The sequence below is a fragment of the Ascaphus truei genome, chromosome 2 (assembly GCF_040206685.1).
Source record: "Ascaphus truei isolate aAscTru1 chromosome 2, aAscTru1.hap1, whole genome shotgun sequence".
Taxonomy (NCBI): Eukaryota; Metazoa; Chordata; class Amphibia; order Anura; family Ascaphidae; genus Ascaphus; species Ascaphus truei.
The window spans coordinates 169,353,663-169,366,051 of record NC_134484.1 but is presented as its reverse complement, the minus strand read 5'-3'; positions in this window follow the sequence as shown (position 1 = coordinate 169,366,051).

Genomic DNA, 12,389 nt, shown 5'->3' with positions numbered 1-12,389 from the left:
TCTCTCCTCTCTCACTTCCCCCCCCTGTCAATTACCCCACTCAGTCCCCCTCCTAAGACTCATTCTCTCCCCCCTCACACACCCGCACAAAATATACCAAAAAAAAACCACCGCTGAATGCAAAAAACTTCCCACTCCCAAATACATACAAACAAATCCCCATCCCCAAATATATACAGCTCCCCAACCCCCCAAATATATATAAACCCCTCCATATACATAAAAAAAACACCTCCCCACTACATATAACCCCCCCACACATATATAAAAAACAAATGCTTATAAAAAAAGCCCTCAATGCTCATATAAATGTAAGACTAAAAAGGCTCCAATGCATCTAAAAAAAAACCCAGTACATATTAAAGAAAACCCAGTATAACTGGGGTTCATACCTTACATATCTCTTTAGCAGTGTAGCACCTCCAGGAACTGAAGGTGGTCTCCCACGATAGAACTATTACCTCTCCCCCCTGTAAGGTCATGCACCAGGCAGGAGGTATAACAACAGGAATGGTTTATTATCTCTTCTGTACAGCACAGTAACAAGCAGGCTTCTGCCCGATGCAGTAACTCTCAGCTACCACTGAAGGATGGTCCCTGGACCATCACTACAGGCCAAGGGCACCCTCAGCCATCCTAGCTCTGGCAGAGGCAGAGGTATGGTCCACACTCTCCCCAGAAGGGAAGAGGACTGGAGAAGGCCCAATACTTAGCCTCTTCAATGTGTGACCTGCCTTCCTCAAGTGGGGAAAGGCACTACCGAATTTGGGGTGTATTGCCCTTAAGTACTGTCAGGAGGAGGACACCAGGTCTGTCTCATGATTGATCATACCCAGGACTGATGTCACCGCCTACTGCTGTCTTTCAAGTGCAGCTCCTAGTAGGGGGAAAACCCCAAAGAATGGAAGTTTACGCACCGGACCGGGAATCGAAATGATCCTCTCATCTGACCCTGCGGTCACTAGCATCATGACGTCATCTCTGACAAGTTGAACGGGGTCCTGGCATATATCCAGGTACCGCACTGGAAGGACGTCGTCATCCGGCCATTGCGTAGGGGTGCTATATTTGTCTTTGTCAGCTTCCGCCGCAGGGACCAAAAGGTACCTCCATCTGTACCGGCGAATCTCTGTATCGGCTTCTGGACACCTCCACGAAGGGTAGGCTCATCCGCCTCTCAGGTCTCACAGTTGTGGTTACTGTTGCAGGACTCCTCCATCTTTAGGAGCCACTGGAACTATTCTGTTCCTCCCCAGTGTCGGTCGGCATATTCGACAGCGGTCGAAACACCACAGAAGACCGTCTGCTACTGGTACGGGAGGAAGGCAGGGACACCTCAGAAGGGGAAAGGCACTGGATCCTTTCCAAGTCACCAGCGGCAATCAGCAGAGCTGGTCCTGGCTCATGCGCCACTGTGAGCAACGGTGCCCCATCATCCCATGCAGTCACCTTACCCGATATCTCTTGGGCTGGTTCCAGCTCACCGACCGTCTCTGGTTCCTCTGCAGGGACCGGGTCTGGAACAGTCTCAGCCTGCTCTGTGGTCATCGGGATACTCAAATCCCATTGGGCCTCTTCTGGAGCACATGGGCCCTCCGAGGTCTCCATGGTTGAGGTAGACTGTACTTTAGCAGCATCGACCACCCAAGTATTGGGGCCGGTCACATCTTTGTCTGCGAATTCCATAGGCCGCAGCAGCAGGGGTTTATGGAAACATGCTCTGCAGTGGGCACACTGGGCACCCCAGGTCAGGTTTGCCACCTGGGAAATCACACTTGGGGCATAGGCATCTGAGGTACCTTTAGCCCTCCACAGGTACCTTTTCCCCTGCCCTCCCAGTAGGCGGTTGGGGTCGAAGTCCATATCAGCAGACATATTAAAGTCTTTTTGTAAGCACGGGCACAAGAGAAATAGTACGTTCACTCTTCTCGCTCGCCAGGCTCTGAAGAACTGAGGGTACGGTCCGCTACATCCGGTACCTCCCTTGTTCTCCAAAGTCTTTAGGCATTGGCTGTCAGCATATCCCCTCCCTCTGGTTGAGATTAGAGGAGGAGCACCTGATGATGTGGACGGGGCGTGACTGTGACTCTTGACTGAGCCAGTCACATCGCTTGGGTGGTGTCCTGGCTTTCGAGCCAGACCCTTGTATTATTATTCGCTCATATACAAACACAAACACATGTATTAATACAGACTCACAAATACACAGTGGCTTTGGGTTTAGGCATAAGGAAGATATTTCTTTAAACCACACACTACCATTATACACTGACCCTACACAAAAACTATAGCGGAAATTCCTTGTAAGGTATGGGGAAATAGATCCATATTTTGCAGTAATAATTCTGATAGTAGTGGATTATGCCATCACAACTTGTGAGACAAATTCTTCTCAGAATCAGTGAGAATCATTCAAAGAAAACTGCCTTCCAAGGGATTTGAATTTTTCAAAATGAATGATGCTGCTTCCTATATCTACTAAACAATGAAACCAAGCCAAAATACAGTTTTATGACTTTACAGACAAAATGGAAGATAAGGCAATACACATAAGGTAACTATTTTTGCAACTAATGCCATGCTGTCAGACTCTTGTATGAATGGATGTTAAAAAGCATCAAATTCACTGAGCAAGTATTAATGTAGTAGATAAAAAAGAATATTGCGAGCCCAGATTCATGAGCTAACAGGTTCTGAGGGCAGTGATTAAATTAGGAACAGGGTCAGAAACCGAAAGAATTGGAGTTACTGTACTATGAATGAACAGGAGAGAATCACGAAGCATAAAATATCCACACTTTTCTTGGAAGGGAACAAGGGGGTGTCCATGGAGGATGTCGGGAGATTGAGGTACATCTCACTTCCATGGTCTTCCTATCTTTAGCTAAAAAGTCTGGGACCTTATCTACAACAGTGGAGTTAACTTGGTGGCTAGGGCCAGCAGAAGGGCCACAGTATGACAAATAATAATGTCTCACATTTCATTGTCCCCTAGGCCAAGCAGGATCAATGTTTCATCACACATAAGCAGTACATATGCATATTATAACACAATTTTTTATACATTTATTTGAGCCCTTCCCCACGGCATGCGGCTACCAGCACCTGTCAATAGCCACATCAAAAGCTATGTCTGGGACCGTTGGGATGAATGGTTTATTACGATCCAGGTCATCCCGTGTGCACCACACACTTAAAATGGCCACACTCGTGGTGAGATCATTCAGATATACTAGAGAGAGGGCACTACATGGCGAATGTTCTGGTAAGTTTCAGACTTTCCCGGGCAAAAACCACCCCACTAGGGTCAATTCAACTGCCCTGGATATATATTATATAACATTTTTGCACTTTATGAGATTTGTTCTTTGATGCGCTGTTTGTTCTATTTATTTTGTATATTATTTATTTATTTATAAAATATTTTACCAGGAAGTAATACATTGAGAGTTACCTCTCGTTTTCAAGTATGTCCTGGGCACAGAGTTAAGACAAATAATACGTGGTTACAAATACAGTTACATAAATGAACAGGGTATACATTACATGCAAGACATTGCATGCACAGTTAAAGAAAATATATATTATGGGCGTATGAAACAGTTACAGACCAGATTAAAATGTGAGACAGCCTTAGATTTGAAAGAACTTAAACTGGTGGTAGATGTGATAGTCTCCGGTAGGTTGTTCCAGTTTTGGGGTGCACAATAAGAGAAGGAGGAACGGCCGGATACTTTGTTGAGCCTTGGGACCATGAACAGTCTTTTGGAGTCAGATCTCAGATGATAAGTGCTGCATGTGGTAGGGGTGAGGAGCTTGTTCAGATAGCTGGGTAGCTTGCCCATTAAGAATTTAAAGGCAAGACAGTGAACTTTGCGCCTAGATTCGAGTGATGACCAATCTAGTTCTTTGAGCATTTCGCAGTGATGTGTGTTGTAGTTGCATTGGAGAACAAAACGCCAAATTGAATTGTAGAGTGTGTCAAGTTTGCTAAGGTGGGTTTGAGGTGCCGAGCCATATACTATGACTCCATAGTCAATACTTGGCATTAGCATCTGCTGTTCGATACGCTTTCTGACCAGGAGACTTAGGGAGGATTTGTTCCTGTAAAGTACCCCTAGTTTGGCATAGGTCTTGGTTGTCAGGGTATCAATGTGCATCCCGAATGTTAAGTGGGAGTCAAACCTTATGCCCAGGTATTTAAAACTAGTGACAGGGGTAAGGGTGGTGTTAGTGTTGGTTCTAATCTGGAGCTCAGTTGCTGGAATCTTTAAAAATTTAGTCTTGGTCCCAAATACCATTGTTACAGTCTTGTCAGTGTTTAAAAACAGTTTGTTGTAGGAAATCCAGATTTCGAGTCTCAAAAAGTCAGACTGAAGTATGTGTTGAAGGTCATAGAGGCTATGGTTGTGTGCATATGGGATTGTGTCATCTGTATACATGTTTATTGAGGCTTCCTTACAAGCTGTGGGAGATCATTGATGAACACTGAGAAGAGTAGGGGCCCCAGAACAGAGCCTTGCGGGACACCACAGGTGATATCCAGGGGGTTGGAGTTAGAGCCTGAGATGGACACATGTTGGGATCTACCTGATAGGCAGGACTGGAACCAGTTTAAAGCATGCTTCCCTATTCCAGAGCTCTGGAGTTTGTTAAGCAAGATAACATGATCAATAGTATAAAAAGCCTTTGCAAAATCTAGGAATACTGCACCAGTGAGTTGTCCCCGTTCCATTCTACACTGGATTTCATTGCAAACTTTTAGCAGGGTAGTTACGGTGGAGTGTTTGGGGCAAAAGCCAGATTGGAATTGGCTAGGGAAATTTGTCTTGGTATAGTAATCGCTTAATTGGGAGTGGACACATTTTTCCATGACTTTTGATAGAATTGGGAGAAGTGAGATTGGCCTGTAGTTTGAGACAGTGTTTTTGTCCCCACTTTTGAAGATTGGGACAAATCTGGCAGTTTTCCAGGTCTTAGGGATATGGCCTGCAGACAGGATAGAGTTGACTATGGAAGCAATTGGTTTGGCAATGGCTGGGGCACCAAGTTGTAGGAACCTAGATTGTAGTAAGTCAGGTCCACATTGGTTGCTTAGTTTTAATTTGAGGAGCACTTGTGTAATCTCCTTGTGACGATGGGGAAGATTTGGCCCGGGATTAAAGGGGTTGCACCCCAATTGGCCACCCCCTGACCTCACCAGGAAGACAAGGGGTTAACTGGGCTGAGGTCCAGAAATGTGTTTTAACCCTTGTTATAACCTGCAAATGTGTATTCCCCTGTTCCCATGATTTATTGTTATATCAGTGTCTGCATCACACACACACTAGGATTCATCCGGGAGTACAAGGGTTAATAGTTCTTTAATGATTATAGCCCTTTGTGTAATTTTCCCGCCTTTTCAGGCACCATTTTGCAGGGTCCCATAGGCCGCCATTAGGGCTCAATGCATTCTAATGGCGAATCTTGCTGTTTTGGTCCTGTTTCCTGTGAAGACCAGCAGATAGCATCCGAGAGGAGGAGCGGCGGTTTCCCATGGTAAGTCAATGGGCCCATTGACTTCAATGGAGAATCCTCGAAGGAGCTTTCCAGGAACGAGTTGGCTGCCGTCCAAACCGCAAAACCGCAAAGCGGATACAATTTCTAAAAGAGAGCTTTGATCACTTATGAGCCAAGTTCAATGACAAGTGGCGTGGGAATAAACAGTTCTAGAGCACCTAGAAATAAAATTCTTTTTGCCCCTAGTTCCTAGGCCTCCCCCCACTCGACCACCACCGGGTCCCCGAATCCTGGACCCCCGATAAGGGTCGAACCGAGAAGAGCGGGTCACGCCATAGGTTCCAATGGCGGCGGCAGAAACAGCTCAAGAAAACGGCTAAGTGTGAAAAGCTAAAATTTGGGAATCCATACCTCAGGTTCCGGAGGGTACAGAGGGCCAGGGTTTGGGGTACCTGTAGTCACTTCTCCGGCATCGCTGTAGAACCATCCTTAACCCTCTTGGACCAACCCGACGGAGTATGGACCCCCTTGAAAGTTCGGGACTTTTCCCATAGACTCCAATGGCGGCCAATCCCCATTGACCGGCTATGGCGGAAAACCACCATTGACTTCAACGGCGGCGTGGCCCCGTTGAAAGTCTATGACGGCGGATTCCCATAGCCGCCAACGGCGGCGGTTTGCCATTGAAAGTCTATGGCGGTGAAGCCTGTTGTTTTCAATGGGGATTTAGTGAAAAACCGTGATTTAATTTACAGCGGAGATTTTTGAATTAAAATGAGAAACGGTTTTAAGTGTATTTGTGTAACTCCGGTTCCGAGGGTCGTAGCAAGTCGCAAATTGGACCCTAGGGTGTCCCAGTGCCGGCATTGAGAACTGGGGAGTTTGGACCTGCTGGACCCAACGGAAACGGATATTTTAATATGTTTGTATTTTATCTTTAATACTGTGTCCCAAGGTATGGATAAAAACCAGAGGAAATTCCCTTGGCCATCAGGTAGCAGATGGCCAGAGAAGCGTCCCAATGTCTAGATTTTAAGTGCTGTTCAAAGGAGTTTATCACCTCCACTGTTTACATGAGGGCGGAGATTACTCAAACCAGAGCAGGCTGTAAGTGTCCCATTTAACACCTCACAACAAAGGGTTTCCTGCCAGATATTCCGTTTAGTAGACTGGCTGGCATTCGTGATGCAAATGTGGGGATGCAGAAATGAGACCCCAGAGTCCAACTGAGCATGTGCCAACTAGCTAGGGGGCAGGTATCAAAATGTGTTCCCATGCTAGTGAGTGGCTACAGTTAATTGAAGACCAATCGCCTGTACTTAATGTTAAGGATAGGGTTACAAAAGGTATATAATCTGTGGTCAACCCTTTATCCTGGGTTGGTTCGTTGTTCGTTCTTCTATACCATCTTGATTGCTGTATGAACTGCCAGTCCAGATGTGACTGTTTCATCATTTACATCTTTAAGTAAGTGTCCATATTTTGCCTGTTATTTGTATAATCTATTGTGTTCACCTTTACAAAGGAATAAATTCTATTTTATCATATCTAAGTCTCGTCCCAGTTCAACCCAGTTATATATATATATTATATTATATATATTTGGTGTAAATTGCAGCGTCACAGGCTTGTAATTAACTGGTGGCAGCGGTGGGATTGAACTGGACCTGTATTTCTAGTGTTCTGCGGGATACTGTAATATAGTGGGAACTTGATGGTAATTGCGAGTTCCTGGGACCAAAGATATTGAACAGACAGTGTACAACATATAACACAAGATATGGCACCTCCTCACTGTTCCCCTACTTGTGAGAAGCATTGCCTCCAGAACCATAGTGCCGGCCATCCGTCTGACTGGAGCCGGGCACCAAAACCGGAGGAGTGCATCAAGTCGGCGCGGGGACCAGCAGCCAGCAAGGCTGAGAGAGAGACAGCGATCGGTGAGCATAAAACCCAGCAGGCTGAGCAAAGATCCACAGCTGCAGCCGCTGTAACCATCAAATTGCACCGAGAGCAGGGAATGGACTCAGCTCCGGGACGCAGAGACTTGTGGAGGGAGCGGGTGGTCTCGGAGACCACAGAAGTCTTGCAACAGGAGAGGTAACGGCCGTTGTGGCGGTCCGTCCATTTTCCCTGAAAGAGCTAGCACTGGTGTGTGCGTTGGGCAAGACGTGGTTCCCGGCGAAGTGGACCCAGTTCCTGGCATCAGTACCACACCGACCCGCTTATCCCCTCCCAGAGCCTGGCGCTCAAGCAACTCCGCTCTGGACTCCGTTGCCCCTTGCTGGGGTTAGTCCACCGGCAGCGGAGAAGCTCTGGAATGAGCCCGGCGCTCGAGCAACTTTGCTCTGGACTCCGTTGCCCCGTGCTGGGGTTAGTCCACTGGTGGCGGAGAAGCTCCGGCAGGCTCTGCGGCACTGCCAACAAATGAGCCACAATAATGCCCGGTGCCCTGACCGTGCGCAGTCGGGCGAAGAAGCCCCCCAGGGCCATCGCTCACGAGCTGCGGAAAAGATGACCAAGTTAGCGGCATCCTCTGATGGCTCCTGCCCAGCCGGGGCGACAACCCTCCTCGGGACGTCTCCTGGAGAACCTGGACGGGCTGCATCAGCAACAGCGGCGGAGAGCGGCGGCCATCCACCTGATCCCGGCGGAGAACCGGCGGCGGAGAAGAAGCCACCACTCCGGCATCCTGCCGGCGGCAATTTTATTTGGGGGGAGGGTTGGGGTGTCCGGGAGGTGGGTGTTTCACATGGGTTGGCGGAGTCGGCGATTCCCAGTGATGACCAGAGCCACGCAATCCACGCCGGCGACCCTGCATCAAAGCCGGGTACTGCTGCAGCAGCTATCCGGGGCTCGTCCATGGCGGCGGCGGCGGCAGAAGAGCCGCGATTTCGGCAAAGTGACGGAGCCCTTTCTGAGTGGGGGGAGGGACAGGGATTGCGGGAGGGGTTTATGTTACCAAGTTTGCATGGAGCTGTTTTGCTCCACAAAGACCTGGGACCCCGGTCCTGCATCATTTCCCCTATGCCAACCCTGGGCGCTGCTGTGGCGGCGACCCGTTGCTTCCCAGCCCAGATGATGCTGGCGGCGGCCACTCCAGTCCCCCTGCAATCGGGACCAATGAAAGCGGCGGTCTCTGCGGGGACCAGCGAGGTAATCCAGACCAAGTCGCAGACTGACCCTGACTTATTTTTCCCTATGACTGTACCCTGTTGTTTCACTCTAGGGGTGACTGGGGGGTGGCAGGAGATAGGAGTACCAGGGGAGGGGAAGGAAGGGCAGCTTGTAGGGCAGCTAGACTTCCCCATTACCCTGGCGGAGCAGCAAGGAGACTCTCGGTTAAGAGCTCCACTGTTGCAGCCTTGCTATGGGCTGGAGGTATCAGGGGTTGTGGCAAAGTTAGACCACCCCCAGATTACCTGCCAGCCAGGAGCTAAGGTGGGTGCATCTGCACCAGCAACCCTGAGCTCATCCCCGGTAATGGAGAGACAGTGTCGGGGAGATGGCCTCACTCAGGTAGCCCTAGGATCCAGGTTAGGATTAGCTAGGGAGAAGTGGAGTGAGGGGAGGCTGCAGGTAGGTAGCCAGCCTCAGTTCTCAGTGGGAGAAGAAGGGCTAGTGGTAGCCGGGGAGGTACAGCAGCAAGTATTGCAGCTAAAATTCCCCATTACCCTGGCAGAGCCTCAGGGGGTGTCTCAGATCTGCAACCCCCTGTTGCAGCCTGGCTATGGGATGGGGGTATCCGGGACAGTGGCAGGCTTGTGCCACCCCAGGGATACCTGCCAGCCAAGAGCTAAGGCGGTTGCATCTGGAGAGATGCCCCTGAGCTCATCCCTGGTAAGGGGGAGACAAGGTCAGGGAGGTAGGTGCACTCAGGTAGCTCCAGGGTCTGGGTTAGGATTGCCCAGGGGGGAGAGGAGTGCAGGTGGGCTGCAGGGAGGTAAGCAGCAGGCTGAGGTGCTGGGCCTAGGGGAGGCTAGGCAGGGAGACACCGTGGAGCAGGGGGAGATAGGAGGTCAGTGGGTGTCAGGCAGCTGGCAGAAGCTAGGGATGGGCTAGGTAGGCAGAAGGTCCCTTGTTCTGACTGGCCAGGAGTGACCCCTCTGACAAATTCCCCAGGGTTCCCAAAGGAGGGGCTGTGGGTAGATAGGCAGCCAGTGAGGAGAGTCAGGAGTACAGCAGAGCAGCTACAGGTGGGCACAGGGCCAGGGCAGGTAGGGTCCCTACAGGGTTGTGACATAGATCTTTCCCAGACTTGGTTGACAGGAAAGCGACGGTCTGTGCTGGATAGCTGGTCTCCTGCAGTTGCAGAAACGTGCCAGTCTCTGGGCAGTGTGCAGCCGGGTCTGCAAAGGGGCCCCTTCACCATGGACTGGGTTCCCCAGGCACTGGGTGGGGGGCAGAGGGAGGCAAAGGAGAATGCCCGGCGGCCACGGTGGAGCCCTGCTCCGCAGGATCTGGACTTTACAATCCACTGTGGCCAGGACAATGTACTGGACAATGCCGGAGGACAATTTTGCCAGGCCAACCCCTCAGGACTTATTGAGTGCTTCAAGGGCGCCTGTGGTACCCCAGTGCCCGGGGGAGGCAGATGGGGCACCAGGCAAACATTGAGCAGGGGAGGTGTGACGATGGGGAGGATTTGGCCCGGGATTAAAGGGGTTACACCCCTATTGGCCACCCCCTGACCTCACCAGGAAGACAAGGGGTTAACTGGGCTGAGGTCCAGAAATGTGATTTAACCCTTGTTATAACCTGCAAATGTGTATTCCCCTGTTCCCATGTTTTATTGTTATATCAGTGTCTGCATCACACACTAGGATTCATCCGGGAGTAGAAGGGTTAATAGTTCGTTAATGATTATAGCCCTTTGTGTAATTTTCTTGCCTTTTCAGGCACCATTTTGCAGGATCCCATAGGCCGCCATTAGGGCTCAATGCATTCTAATGGCGAATCTTGCTGTTTTGGTCCTGTTTCCTGTGAAGACCAGCAGATGGCGTCCGAGAGGAGGAGCGGCGGTTTCCCATTGTAAGTCAATGGGCCAATTGACTTCAATGGAGAATCCTCGAAGGAGATTTCCAGGAACGAGTTGGCTGCCGTACAAACCGCAAAACCGCAAAGCGGATACAATTTCTAAAAGAGAGCTTTGATCACTTATGAGCCAAGTTCAATGACAAGTGGCGTGGGAATAAACAGTTCTAGAGCACCTAGAAATAAAATTATTTTTGCCCCTAGTTCCTAGGCCTCCCCCCACTCGACCACCACCGGGGTCCCCGAATCCTGGACCCCCGATAAGGGTCGAACCGAGAAGAGCGGGTCGCGTCATAGGTTCCAATGGCGGCGGCAGAAACAGCTCAAGAAAACGGCTAAGTGTGAAAAGCTAAAATTTGGGAATCCATACCTCAGGTTCCGGAGGGTCCAGAGGGCCAGGGTTTGGGGTACCTGTAGTCACTGCTCCGGCATCGCTGTAGAACCATCCTTGACCCTCTTGGACCAACCCGACGGAGTATGGACCCCCTTGAAAGTTCGGGACTTTTCCTATAGACTCCAATGGCGGCCAATCCCCATTGACCGGCTATGGTGGAAAACCCCCATTGACTTCAACGGCGGCGTGGCCCCGTTGAAAGTTTATGACGGTGGATTCCCATAGCCGCCAATGGCGGCGGTTTGCCATTGAAAGTCTATGGCGGCGAAGTCCGTTGTTTTCAATGGGGATTTAGTGAAAAACCGTGATTTAATTTACAGCGAGATTTTTGTATTAAAATGAGAAACGGTTTTAAGTGTATTTGTGTAACTCCAGTTTCGAGGGTCATAGCAAGTCGCAAATTGGACCCTAGGGTGTCCCAGTTCCAGCATTGAGAACTGGGGAGTTTGGACCTGCTGGACCCAACGGAAACGGATATTTTAATATGTTTGTATTTTATCTTTAATACTCTGTCCCAAGGTATGGATAAAAACCAGAGGAAATTCCCTTGGCCATCAGATAGCAGATGGCCAGAGAAGCGTCCCAATGTCTAGAATTTAAGTGCTGTTCAAAGGAGTTTATCACCTCCACTGTTTACATGAGGGCGGAGATTACTCAAACCAGAGCAGGCTGTAAGTGTCCCATTTAACACCTCACAACAAAGGGTTTCCTGCCAGATATTCCGTTTAGTAGACTGGCTGGCATTCGTGATGCAAATGTGGGGATGCAGAAATGAGACCCCAGAGTCCAACTGAGCATGTGCCAACTAGCTAGGGGGCAGGTATCAAAATGTGTTCCCATGCTAGTGAGTGGCTACAGTTAATTGAAGACCAATCGCCTGTACTTAATGTTAAGGATAGGGTTACAAAAGGTATATAATCTGTGGTCAACCCTTTATCCTGGGTTGGTTCGTTGTTCGTTCTTCTATACCCTCTTGATTGCTGTATGAACTACCAGTCCAGATGTGACTGTTTCATCATTTCCATCTTTAAGTAAGTGTCCATATTTTGCCTGTTATTTGTATAATCTGTTGTGTTCAAGTTTATCAAGGAATAAATTCTATTTTATCATATCTAAGTCTCGTCCCAGTTCAACCCAGTTATATATATATATATATATATATATATATATATATTATAGTATATTATATATATTTGGTGTAAATTGCAGCCTGTCATAAGTCACTGTGACACTCCTCTTCGGATACTGGGCCAAATTGAAAGTTGTGGGCAGTGTTGGGAGGGGGTGGGCTATGTGGGTACTCCCAGGATGAGATTCAGGTTTGTGGTTTGGGCTGTGTTTCGCTAATAAGCTAGTGGCACACCCCACAAAGTAATCATTGAATGCATTTGCTATGTCAGTGGGGTTTGTCAGAGTAATATCCCCCTTAGTGATATTACTTGGTTGTTGATGGTTAGAAAGC